Raw genomic sequence first — 13,332 nt, forward strand, 5'->3', positions numbered from 1 at the left:
TGACAAAGCTCCTGGAGAGCGAAACGTTGCCACAATAAAATGTCACATTAGTTGCACTTGTGAGAAATTTCTTGAGCAGCTCGCGCTGAGTGGAGGGAGGATCACCCTCCACTACTATTCCTTGTGCTGAATGTCCCACACTGGTTTAGCACGTCATATAAATATAATAACAATTTCTTTCCCTTCATCTGACTCTCCCTTCATTCCTCCCTCTTCCTGCCTCCTTCCTTGACTGCCTGACAAACCGTAGCTTGACAGTGGAGTACCCCAAGTCCGTCAGGAATGGTGAACACATCCATTGTATGTTAGCGGGTCACGGAGGTTATGACACCGGGTTATTCACTAAATTTTGTGTTAGTGAGTCACGGAGGTTATGACACGGGGTTACTCCCTTAATTTTGTGTTAGCGGGTCACGGAGGTTATGACACGGGGTTACTCCCTTAATTTTGTGTTAGCGGGTCACGGAGGTTATGACACGGGGTTACTCCCTTAATTTCATGCTGCGTTACTCTGACAAATCTCCACACACGCTTTGATGCTCAGTAAACGGGAGGTGAGGCTATTTACAGCCTCGCTGATGAAGTGGTCCCCTCAACACAAGTCTGGCTCATTTATCCTGCAGAGTAGAAATAAAAACAAGTCCTCAGGGATGGAAAAAATAAGGAGATAACGTCCAAGCTCGAGCGTGGTAAATACCAGAGGAAATGTTCAGAGTTTTTTGTTACTGAGTAACCACGTAAGAGGTTGATACTTGTTAAGAGAAGATTGTGGTGGGGAGACGCGCTGAGTGGTGGTGATAGTGGTATGATGATAGTGAGAGTATTGGTGACTGTGGGGATAGTGTTGATGGTGAGGTATGTGGTGATGGTGAGAGCGGTGACTGTGGGGATAGTGTTGATGGTGAAGGTGATGGTGAGGGTAGTGGTGAGGATAGTGCTGATGGTGAGGGTAGCGGTGATGGTGAAGGTAGTGGTGATGGTGAGGGTAGTGGTGACGGTGAGAGCAGTGGTGATAGTGAAAATAGTGGTGATGACGCTAATAGTGTTAATAGTGAGGGGGTAGCGATGGTGAGAGTGGTGATGGAAGAGGTAATGGTGATCGGGCAGTGGTGATAGTGGGGGTAGTGTTGATGATGAAGGTAGTGGTGTTGGTGAGGGTAGTGGTGATGATGGGAGTAGTAGTGATGGAGGACGTAGTAGTGATGGTGAGGGGAGTCACCACTATCAGTAGTGGTGGCTGTGAGGGGAGTCACCACTATCAGTAGTGGTGGCTGTGAGGGTAGTGTTGATGGTGAGAGTAGAAGTGATGGTGGGGGTAGTAGTGATAGGGAAAACAGTGGTGATCGTGGGTTAGTGTTGATGGTGGGGGTAGTGGCAACGGTCAGGGTAGTCGTGATGGTGAAGTGAGTGGTGGTTGAGGGTAGTGGTGATGGTAAGGGAAGTAGTGATGGTGAGGGTCGTGTTGATAGTGAGAGAACTGTTGATGCTGAGAATAGTGATGACTGTGGGGTTAAGTGTTCATGGTAGGGGGGGGGTGATGGTGGACGTTATGATAATGGTGGAGGTAATTGTGATGGAGGAGGTACTTGTACGCACCTAATTGTGGATGCAGGGGTCGAGACTCAGTTCCTGGCCCCGCCAGGGCAGTAGTGATGGTGGGGTAGTTGTGATGTTAGGGTCGTGGTGATGGTGGAGTAATGGTGATGGTGGGGTAGTGGTGATGGTAGGGTAGTGGAGATGGTGAGGATACTTGTGATGGTGGGAGTAGTTGTGATGGTGGGGCCGTTGTGATGGTGGTAGTGGTGATGGTGGTGGTGGTAGTGGCGATGGTGGTGGTGATAGTGGTGATGGTGGTAGTGATGATGGTGGTATTGGTGATAGTGGTTGTAGTGGTGATGGTGGTGGCATTGGTGATGATAATAACAGTGGTGATGATGGTGGTAGTGATGATGGTTGTAGTGGTGGTGGTGGTAGTGGTGATAGTGGTAGTGATGATGGTGGTAGTGGTGATGGTGGTGATAGTTGTGACGGTGGTAGTGATGATGATAGTGGTGATAATGGTGGTAGTCATGATGGTGATACTGGTGATGGTGGTGGCAGTGATGGTTGTGGTGATGGTGGTGATAGTGGTGATGCTGGTAGTCATGATGGTGGTACTGGTGATGGTGGTGGCAGTGGTGATGATGGTGGTAGTAGTGATGGTGGTGGCACTGGTCATGATGGTTTTAGTGGTGATGGTGGTGGTAGTGGTGATGGTGGTAGTGGTGATGATGGTAGTGGTAATGGTTTAGTTTGGCTGGAGAGTCAGGAGACTCGGTGTTGATGTACATAAATCGAGGCTACGGTTGCGTTTCCCATGTCAAAGAAAGTTTTATTATCCAGACATAATGGCGTCAATATTTTCTGGAAGCGTTTACCTGGATGGCAGACAATACCTCATCAAGTTGGAACATTGTATTAGCGTACACACACACAAACTGGTATTTCACATTGTCAGTGTGTAGTTTATCGGTTATATCGATGTTGGTCATTAGACGCCAGTATTTCTTGGTGTTGAAATTCAGTGAACTCAATTGGCAGGTAGGTTATGATTCTTCCATTTCTTCTTTAAGGATGGCTAAAAGTGAGGACAGTGGTACTGTATATAGTGGAGCTCTAGTACTGTACATGGTGGAGCTCTAGTACTGTACATGGTGGAGCTCTAGTACTGTACATGATGGAGCTCTAGTACTGTACATGGTGGTGCTCTAGTACTATACATGGTGGTGCTCTAGTACTGTACATGGTAGAGCTCTAGTACTTGGTACAGCACCCCGGTGTTGTCAGTTGAGTTTTTTATCCTTAGTGTTTCTTGGGAAGGAAATCCAGCTTGGAACTTTATCTCTGAGATGTATTTGACGCGATAAAGGCTATTGGCGACATTGCTGAAATCTTAAGGATTTTTTTTGTATTCTGTTAAAGGACATTTATTAGAAAGTAAGGATCTTCTTTGGTGCTCCATCTTCGAAAATCGATCTCAGTTTTTTTGCTGGTGATGGAATGGTGAAGGGAGGCTGTTGAACGGCTTGGAGAATCTTCTGAGTCTCTGCCTGAATTCCTGTATTAGCTGCATAGTGATATACCTGGTTGAGTTGATTTTTCTCTTGGTTTCTTCTTGGTGTTAATTATGTCCCTCCCCTTGGGAGATATAGCAGCTGGAGTGCTTTTGGCACCCTCGCAGTTGAGGTATACTGGTGTGTTTAGTTTTGACAGTCTCTGAAGATGTGACTCTCCTGGCCACAACAAGAGCAAAATTTAAAATCCTTTTATGGAAACTTCTTGGCGTCTTGGTTGTAAGAATAGCAGATTCAAAATGGAGTGATGTGTTGGTAGCTGTCCTGCTCAATGTCCTTGTGGATGAAGTGGTAATAGGATATCCTAAAGTCTTTTTTAAATTGCTTACTGAGCCTTGATTATCTCCTAAAAGGGTTCTTTAAGCACTGAAGAGAAGCTGGGAAGTTTGGTAATGTTAACGGTGACCCACGAGGTCTGACTTTCGATCACGGTCATGAGGTAGTTCATGCCAATCACAGTCGTGAGTGTTGTAGCCTGATGGTGATGGAGTGACTACAAATTTAATATGAATGTGTCACCATCTTGCTCACTGATAAACTCGGTGATGCAGGCTTCCTTAGGGGCTGTTAGGGTCAAGAACATTACATCAAGTTAAAGCCTTAGAATACTGGCAAGTGTTATGTTGTTGTGTCTGTGATCCTGCGTCTGAGAGGCCTTGTCTTCACACGATGAGTTTGCATCGCAATGGTGAATTCTATTCATCAAGAGAGATCGTAGAGATGAAGCAGATATCTGTGTGCGTGTGTGTATATATAATGTCGTGCCGAATAGGTAAAACTGGTCAATTAGCAAGAACTCATATAAAATTAAGTCATTTTTTAAATTTTCTCTGGCTGCCTTCAAGAGAGAGCTGGACAGATACCTAAAGTCAGTGCCGGATCAGCCGGGCTGTGGCTCGTACGTTGGACTGCGTGCGGCCAGCAGTAACAGCCTAGTTGATCAGGCCCTGATCCATCGGGAGGCCTGGTCATGGACCGGGCCGCGGGGGCGTTGATCCCCGGAATAACCTCCAGGTAACCTCCAGGTAACCAGGTACATTTAAAGATATATATTTTTTCATTCATGTTAATGTAAAAATAAATGATTTTGTACCAAAAGACTCTTAGGAAACTTACCTAACCTTATTATAACAAGTGCAGTTTAATTTAGCCTAATCCAACTAAATATATTTTATATGTTTACAATAATATATATATATATATATATATATATATATATATATATATATATATATATATATATATATATATATATATATGTATATATATATATATATTCTTCTTCTTTCAACGTACCAGCCGTATCCCACTGAGGTGGGGTGGCCCAAAAGAAAAAACTGAAGTTTCTCCTTTTAAATTTAGTAATATATACAGAAGGGGTTATACAGGAGAAGGGGTTAATATATATATATATATATATATATATATATATATATATATATATATATATATATATATATATATATATATATATATATATATGTTGTGGGATGTAATGGTGAGGTGTGGTCTCGACCCTTTATATGCCTTCCTTTGATGTATTGTTTTTATAGTTCCTTGATAATGTGAGAAGTCACGAAAGCACTTGGAATTTCACTATTTTTTCACAGTGGTTGTTTTGCATATTCTGATATTACCTGTTTACTGTGATCTTACTGCATATACATATATATATATATATATATATATATATATATATATATATATATATATAATATATATATATATATATATATATATATATATATATATTATATATATATATATATATATATTGGTAGTAGGTTGGTAGACAGCAACCACCCAGGGAGGTACTACCGTCCTGCCAAGTGAGTGTAAAACGAAGCCTGTGATTGTTTTACATGATGGTAGGATTGCTGATGTCTTTTGTCTGTCTCATAAATATGCAAGATTACAGGCATGTCTTGCTACTTCTACTTACACTTAGGTCACACTACACATACATGTACACATTTATTTATACACACTCATCTGAGTTTTCTTTGATTTTATCTTAATAGTTCTTGGTCTTATTAATTTTCCTTTTATATCCATGGGGAAGTGGAATAAGAATCTTTCCTCCGTAAGCCATGCGTGTTGTAAAAGTCAACTAAAATGCCGGGAACAATGGGCTAGTAACCCCTTTTCCTGTAAAGATTATTAAAAAGAATAAGAAGAAGAAAATTGTCAAAGTGGGAAGTCTGAATGTGCGTGGATGTTGTGCAGATGATAAGAAAGAGATGATTGTGGATGTTATGAATGAGAAGAAGCTGGATGTCCTGGCTTTAAGTGAAACAAAGCTGAAGGGGGTGGGAGAGTTTCAGTGGAGAGGAATAAATGGGATTAGGTCAGGGGTTTCAAATAGAGTTAGAGCTAAAGAAGGAGTAGCAATAATGTTGAAGGATAAGCTATGGCAGGAAAAGAGGGACTATAAATGTATTAATTCAAGGATTATGTGGAGTAAAATAAAGATTGGATGTGAAAAGTGGGTTATAATAAGCGTGTATGCACCTGGAGAAGAGAGAAGTGTAGAGGAGAGAGAGAGATTTTGGGAAATGTTGAGTGAATGCGTGGGGAGTTTTGAATCAAGTGTGAGAGTAATGGTGGTTGGGGATTTTAATGCTAAAGTGGGTAAAAATGTTATGGAGGGAGTAGTAGGTAAATTTGGGGTGCCAGGGGTAAATGTAAATGGGGAGCCTTTAATTGAGCTATGTGTAGAAAGAAATTTGGTAATAAGTAATACATATTTTATGAAAAAGAGGATAAATAAATATACAAGGTATGATGTAGCACGTAATGAAAGTAGTTTATTAGATTATGTATTGGTGGATAAAAGGTTGATGGGTAGGCTCCAGGATGTACATGTTTATAGAGGGGCAACTGATATATCGGATCATTATTTAGTTGTAGCTACAGTTAGAGTAAGAGGTAGATGGGAAAAGAGGAAGGTGGCAACAACAAGTAAGAGGGAGGTGAAAGTGTATAAACTAAGGGAGGAGGAAGTTCGGGTGAGATATAAGCGACTATTGGCAGAAAGGTGGGCTAGTGCAAAGATGAGTAGTGGGGGGGTTGAAGAGGGTTGGAATAGTTTTAAAAATGCAGTATTAGAATGTGGGGCAGAAGTTTGTGGTTATAGGAGGGTGGGGGCAGGAGGAAAGAGGAGTGATTGGTGGAATGATGAAGTAAAGGGTGTGATAAAAGAGAAAAAGGTAGCTTATGAGAGGTTTTTACAAAGCAGAAGTGTTATAAGAAGAGCAGAGTATATGGAGAGTAAAAGAAAGGTAAAGAGAGTGGTGAGAGAGTGCAAAAGGAGAGCAGATGATAGAGTGGGAGAGGCACTGTCAAGAAATTTTAATGAAAATAAGAAAAAATTTTGGAGTGAGTTAAACAAGTTAAGAAAGCCTAGGGAAAATATGGATTTGTCAGTTAAAAACAGAGTAGGGGAGTTAGTAGATGGGGAGATGGAGGTATTGGGAAGATGGCGAGAATATTTTGAGGAACTTTTAAATGTTAAGGAAGAAACAGAGGCAGTAATTTCATGCACTGGTCAGGGAGGTATACCATCTTTTAGGAGTGAAGAAGAGCAGAATGTAAGTGTGGGGGAGGTACGTGAGGCATTACGTAAAATGAAAGGGGGTAAAGCAGCTGGAACTGATGGGATCATGACAGAAATGTTAAAAGCAGGGGGGGATATAGTGTTGGAGTGGTTGGTACTTTTGTTTAATAAATGTATGAAAGAGGGGAAGGTACCTAGGGATTGGCAGAGAGCATGTATAGTCCCTTTATATAAAGGGAAAGGGGACAAAAGAGACTGTAAAAATTATAGAGGAATAAGCTTACTGAGTATACCAGGAAAAGTGTACGGTAGGGTTATAATTGAAAGAATTAGAGGTAAGACAGAATGTAGGATTGCGGATGAGCAAGGAGGTTTTAGAGTGGGTAGGGGATGTGTAGATCAGGTGTTTACATTGAAGCATATATGTGAACAGTATTTAGATAAAGATAGGGAAGTTTTTATTGCATTTATGGATTTAGAAAAGGCATATGATAGAGTGGATAGAGGAGCAATGTGGCAGATGTTGCAAGTATATGGAATAGGTGGTAAGTTATTAAATGCTGTAAAGAGTTTTTATGAGGATAGTGAGGCTCAGGTTAGGGTGTGTAGAAGAGAGGGAGACTACTTCCCGGTAAAAGTAGGTCTTAGACAGGGATGTGTAATGTCACCATGGTTGTTTAATATATTTATAGATGGGGTTGTAAAGGAAGTAAATGCTAGGGTGTTTGGGAGAGGGGTGGGATTAAATTATGGGGAATCAAATTCAAAATGGGAATTGACACAGTTACTTTTTGCTGATGATACTGTGCTTATGGGAGATTCTAAAGAAAAATTGCAAAGGTTAGTGGATGAGTTTGGGAATGTGTGTAAAGGTAGAAAGTTGAAAGTGAACATAGAAAAGAGTAAGGTGATGAGGGTGTCAAATGATTTAGATAAAGAAAAATTGGATATCAAATTGGGGAGGAGGAGTATGGAAGAAGTGAATGTTTTCAGATACTTGGGAGTTGATGTGTCGGCAGATGGATTTATGAAGGATGAGGTTAATCATAGAATTGATGAGGGAAAAAAGGTGAGTGGTGCGTTGAGGTATATGTGGAGTCAAAAAACGTTATCTATGGAGGCAAAGAAGGGAATGTATGAAAGTATAGTAGTACCAACACTCTTATATGGGTGTGAAGCTTGGGTGGTAAATGCAGCAGCGAGGAGACGGTTGGAGGCAGCGGAGATGTCCTGTTTAAGGGCAATGTGTGGTGTAAATATTATGCAGAAAATTCGGAGTGTGGAAATTAGGAGAAGGTGTGGAGTTAATAAAAGTATTAGTCAGAGGGCAGAAGAGGGGTTGTTGAGGTGGTTTGGTCATTTAGAGAGAATGGATCACAGTAGAATGACATGGAAAGCATATAAATCTATAGGGGAAGGAAGGCGGGGTAGGGGTCGTCCTCGAAAGGGTTGGAGAGAGGGGGTAAAGGAGGTTTTGTGGGTAAGGGGCTTGGACTTCCAGCAAGCGTGCGTGAGCGTGTTAGATAGGAGTGAATGGAGACGAATGGTACTTGGGACCTGACGATCTGTTGGAGTGTGAGCAGGGTAATATTTAGTGAAGGGATTCAGGGAAACCGGTTATTTTCATATAGTCGGACTTGAGTCCTGGAAATGGGAAGTACAATGCCTGCACTTTAAAGGAGGGGTTTGGGATATTGGCAGTTTGGAGGGATATGTTGTATATCTTTATATGTTTATGCTTCTAGACTGTTGTATTCTGAGCACCTCTGCAAAAACAGTGATAATGTGCGAGTGTGGTGAAAGTGTTGAATGATGATGAAAGTATTTTCTTTTTGGGGATTTTCTTTCTTTTTTGGGTCACCCTGCCTCGGTGGGAGACGGACGACTTGTTGAAAAAAAAAAAAAAAAAAAAAAAAAAAAATATATATATATATATATATATATATATATATATATATATAATATTATTGATTACAATTTAAATATAATTCCAAGATTATGTGAATTAGATTAATTTATAATACATAAAATTTGTGAGAATTATCAGCTATATTCCCAAATTTCCCTTTACCTGACATCCCACACATTTATATGACATGTGACTCAACAAACCAAAAATCAGAACAATTGAAATGCAAAATTAAATGCATGATGATACTGACAAGACGTGGGAAAAAAAAAGTTTCGACATTAGTGGGGAATACAGGATACAGGGTACAGGGTACAGGATACAGGATACAGGGTACAGGATACAGGGTACAGGGTACAGGGTACAGGATACAGGGTACAGGATACTGGGTACAGGGTACAGGGTACAGGATACAGGGTACAGGATACAGGGTACAGGATACAGGATACAGGGTACAGGATACAGGGTACAGGATACAGGGTACAGGATACAGGATACAGGATACAGGGTACAGGGTACAGGATACAGGGTACAGGGTACAGGGTACAGGGTACAGGATACAGGGTACAGGATACAGGGTACAGGGTACAGGGTACAGGATACAGGATACAGGATACAGGATACAGGGTACAGGGTACAGGATACAGGATACAGGGTACAGGGTACAGGATACAGGGTACAGGATACAGGGTACAGGGTACAGGATACAGGGTACAGGGTACAGGGTACAGGATACAGGATACTGGGTACAGGGTACAGGATACAGGGTACAGGATACAGGGTACAGGATACAGGATACAGGATACAGGGTACAAGATACAGGATACAGGGTACAGGATACAGGATACAGGGTACAAGATACAGGGTACAGGATACAGGGTACAGGATACAGGATACAGAGTACAGGATACAGGATACAGGATACAGGATACAGGATACAGAGTACAGGATACAGGATACAGGATACAGGGTACAGGATACAGGATACAGGATACAGGGTACAGGATACAGGGTACAGGATACAGGATACAGGGTACAGGATACAGGGTACAGGGTACAGGATACAGGGTACAGGATACAGGATACAGGGTACAGGGTACAGGATACAGGATACAGCGTACAGGATACAGGATACAGGGTACAAGATACAGGATACAGGGTACAGGATACAGGATACAGGGTACAGGATACAGGATACAGGATACAGGATACAGGGTACAGGATACAGGATACAGGGTACAGGGTACAGGGTACAGGATACAGGGTACAGGATACAGGGTACAGGATACAGGATACAGGGTACAGGGTACAGGATACAGGATACAGGATACAGGGTACAGGGTACAGGATACAGGATACAGGATACAGGGTACAGGATACAGGATACAGGGTACAGGATACAGGGTACAGGATACAGGGTACAGGGTACAGGGTACAGGATACAGGGTACAGGATACAGGATACAGGGTACAGGATACAGGGTACAAGATACAGGGTACAGGATACAGGGTGCACGATACAGGATACAGGATGCAGGGTACAGGATACAGGATGCAGGGTACAGGATACAGGATGCAGGGTACAGGATACAGGATGCAGGGTACAGGATACAGGATGCAGGGTACAGGATACAGGATGCAGGGTACAGGATACAGGATGCAGGGTACAGGATACAGGATGCAGGGTACAGGATACAGGATGCAGGGTACAGGATACAGGATACAGGATACAGGATACAGGGTACAGGGTACAGGATACAGGATACAAGGTACAGGATACAGGGTACAGGATACAGGATACAGGATACAGGGTACAGGATACAGGATACAAGGTACAGGATACAGGGTACAGGGTACAGGATACAGGATACAGGGTACAGGATACAGGATACAGGATACAGGGTACAGGATACAGGATACAGGGTACAGGATACAGGATACAGGGTACAGGATACAGGATACAGGATACAGGATACAGGATACAGGATACAGGGTACAGGTACAGGATACAGGGTAGAGAATGCAGGGTAAAGGATACAGGACACGGAATACACGGTACAGGATACAGGATACGGGATACACGGTACAACATACAGGATACGGGATACACGGTACAGGATACAGGATACGGGATACACGGTACAGGATACAGGATACGGGATACACGGTACAGGATACAGGATACATGGTACAGGATGCATGGTACAAGATACGGGACAGAGGGTACAGGATACAGGATACAGGATACAGGGTACAGGGTACAGGATACAGGATACAGGGTACAGGATACAGGGTACAGGGTACAGGATACAGGGTACAGGATACAGGATACAGGATACAGGATACAGGGTACAGGATACAGGGTACAAGATACAGGATACAGGGTACAGGATACAGGGTACAGGATACAGGGTACAGGATACAGGGTACAGGATACAGGATACAGAGTACAGGATACAGGATACAGGATACAGGGTACAGGGTACAGGATACAGGATACAAGGTACAGGATACAGGGTACAGGGTACAGGATACAGGATACAGGATACAGGGTACAGGATACAGGATACAGGATACAGGATACAGGATACAGGATGCAAAACAATGAAGTGAAACATATATTTTCATGTTTACAATACTATTAGTTAAGTTCAACTAAGCACTGATGTAGCTAGTAATAAAAATATCAATCATATGTTTTCTTCGACATTTCCATTTCCAGTCCTACGTATTAAATAAATAATCACTATTCTAGATTCTGTCGTTTACTGTATACACATTACAGAAGACAATAATTGCCAACAGGTTGTGGCCGTTATGAGCCGATTACTTTAAAAGTCTTGAAAAAGAAAACGACGTGTGGGTAAGAAGCTGAGTTGTTAAAAGAGTCTGTGAGAAGTGCGGCTGTGACAGTCATTGTGCAGACTAGGCATCAGTTGGTGTCTTGTCTGGCTGACCTGTTCACATATACTTTGCTCTACCCTGTCCTAATCCAGAATAACTAATATTGAATTTTGATCATAAATCTAGATCATTCGGTAATTATCTAACTTAAATATGTTGAAAAATGCTGTTCGTTATTTTGAGGATAGTCTGTCTAGCTTACCAACAGTATCTGGTAGTCTTGGTTGTCTTGCCCAGAATGCATTGGCTGGTAGCAGTCAGAATTTAAGTGCTTATTTTACAGTCGGAGGCGCATGACCTACAAACATGCAGGCCAGATGAAGAAAGGCACTCAAATTTTTGTGTTACAATAAGACTGACATATATTTATTTTTATACGTGATGGACGTCATAGAAGATGCGCGAAGTTTGTGCCGGACCCAACACCCCTTCCAGTGTAGTTGCAAAATTTCGCTGCTGAGTCAATGGTAATTTTAAGGGATATGTGGATTTTTTTTTTTTTTTAGAATTTTCCAAAATTCAGCATGTGTAAATATGAATAATATAATAATTGTGTTTTAAAATGTAACATTGATTTGACCCTTCAAGAAATTTTGTGTGAAGGAGGGTGTGCAGTGGCTGCGGAGTGATGTCGGGGGGGGGGGGGGGGAGACGCCATAGTGAATTAATGTGTGACATCTGGTTGTGGTAAAATCGTCTAGTAATCCGGCGTCATCGAGGCCATAAATGGATCGGCCTCAAACTATAATAAGTACTGGCATGTCCCCTGTTGAAGAATAGACACTGAGAATTTGATGGGCCTCCAGAATTAGGTGGTGACAGTGGAAATAATGAGGCATCACCATGCAACATATCCAGTATGTACGCCATTAGTTCTTTCATTTAGATTTCTCGCTGGCCAGTAGCATTCTGTTTGCTAGGTAGGTGTTGGTAAGTGGTAATATAAATTTCATAATTATCTAACTTTTGGTACATACGTGCTTGTTGTCAATTAAAAAATTTGTACCCTGTCTGTGTGTTTTATTGTTCCCATTAATTCTTTTTGGAGATCGTTTCCTTTAATTTTCATACAGTCCACACTGTTTTATAATTTACCCTTATTGGTGTTAATGTTTAATACTGCAATTTTTGTGAGAGTTGTGAAAGAGTGGGCATCGAAGGAGTGACAGTCCTGTGACCTACTGTGACTAAGTCCCACTTACCTCACCCAAATTACTTACATGTAATAATTCAGGTAATACCCTGTAAACTTCATGCAGGTAATTTCTCACAGGCTATGACTGACGTTATCTGGCATGGGGCAGGATCTGGGAACTAAGAAAAATTCCGCCGGTCAGGAGAGGAGGACCCATAATCTTTGGCAAAGATTAGGTAAGCCATCCGAAGATACTTTACTGATCGTATTATGCAGTAATTGGTCATAACAGACGCAGTTCATGCCTTTCTGCGCTACCATTGGCTGATCAGACATATGAATGACGAAACTGGCCAACAGACGTGAGGCGTAACTATCCTCCATTGGCTAACCCGCAAGACCAATGGACACTAGTTCCCATGTACTGCACTGCTATTGGCTGACAATAATCAGAATTCTCAAGATGTCATATTGTATTCTCACTGGCTGGCCATGCTGACCAACAGAACGGGTTCAGAAGGCATGTATACCGCATCCAGGAGACTAGGGCCAAAAGTAAACAAGAAGGCAATCAAAGCGGTCTAAACACAGGAAGGTTTTTGCCCACTGTAGCTCACAGTTATGAGAATTTATGAGCAAGAATAATTCTTGATAGAAACCGTTTTATCCCGAGATTTACTATTATGATCTCGTGTAAATTTTGAGATATTTTAAAT

The 13,332-nt window shown here is 41.9% G+C and overlaps 1 long non-coding RNA gene across 1 annotated transcript in view; it reads left to right on the plus strand.

Moving 5' to 3' along the window:
• The first annotated feature begins 12,752 nt into the window (after positions 1-12,752).
• LOC138853347 (uncharacterized) overlaps positions 12,753-13,332 on the plus strand; it is a 326,886-nt gene continuing 326,306 nt past the window's right edge. Inside the window, exon 1 of the long non-coding RNA XR_011392552.1 lies at positions 12,753-12,852. This is a non-coding gene — a long non-coding RNA (uncharacterized lncRNA). The remainder of the gene's footprint in view (positions 12,853-13,332) is intronic.

The sequence above is a fragment of the Cherax quadricarinatus genome, chromosome 2 (assembly GCF_038502225.1).
Source record: "Cherax quadricarinatus isolate ZL_2023a chromosome 2, ASM3850222v1, whole genome shotgun sequence".
Classification (NCBI taxonomy): Eukaryota; Metazoa; Arthropoda; class Malacostraca; order Decapoda; family Parastacidae; genus Cherax; species Cherax quadricarinatus.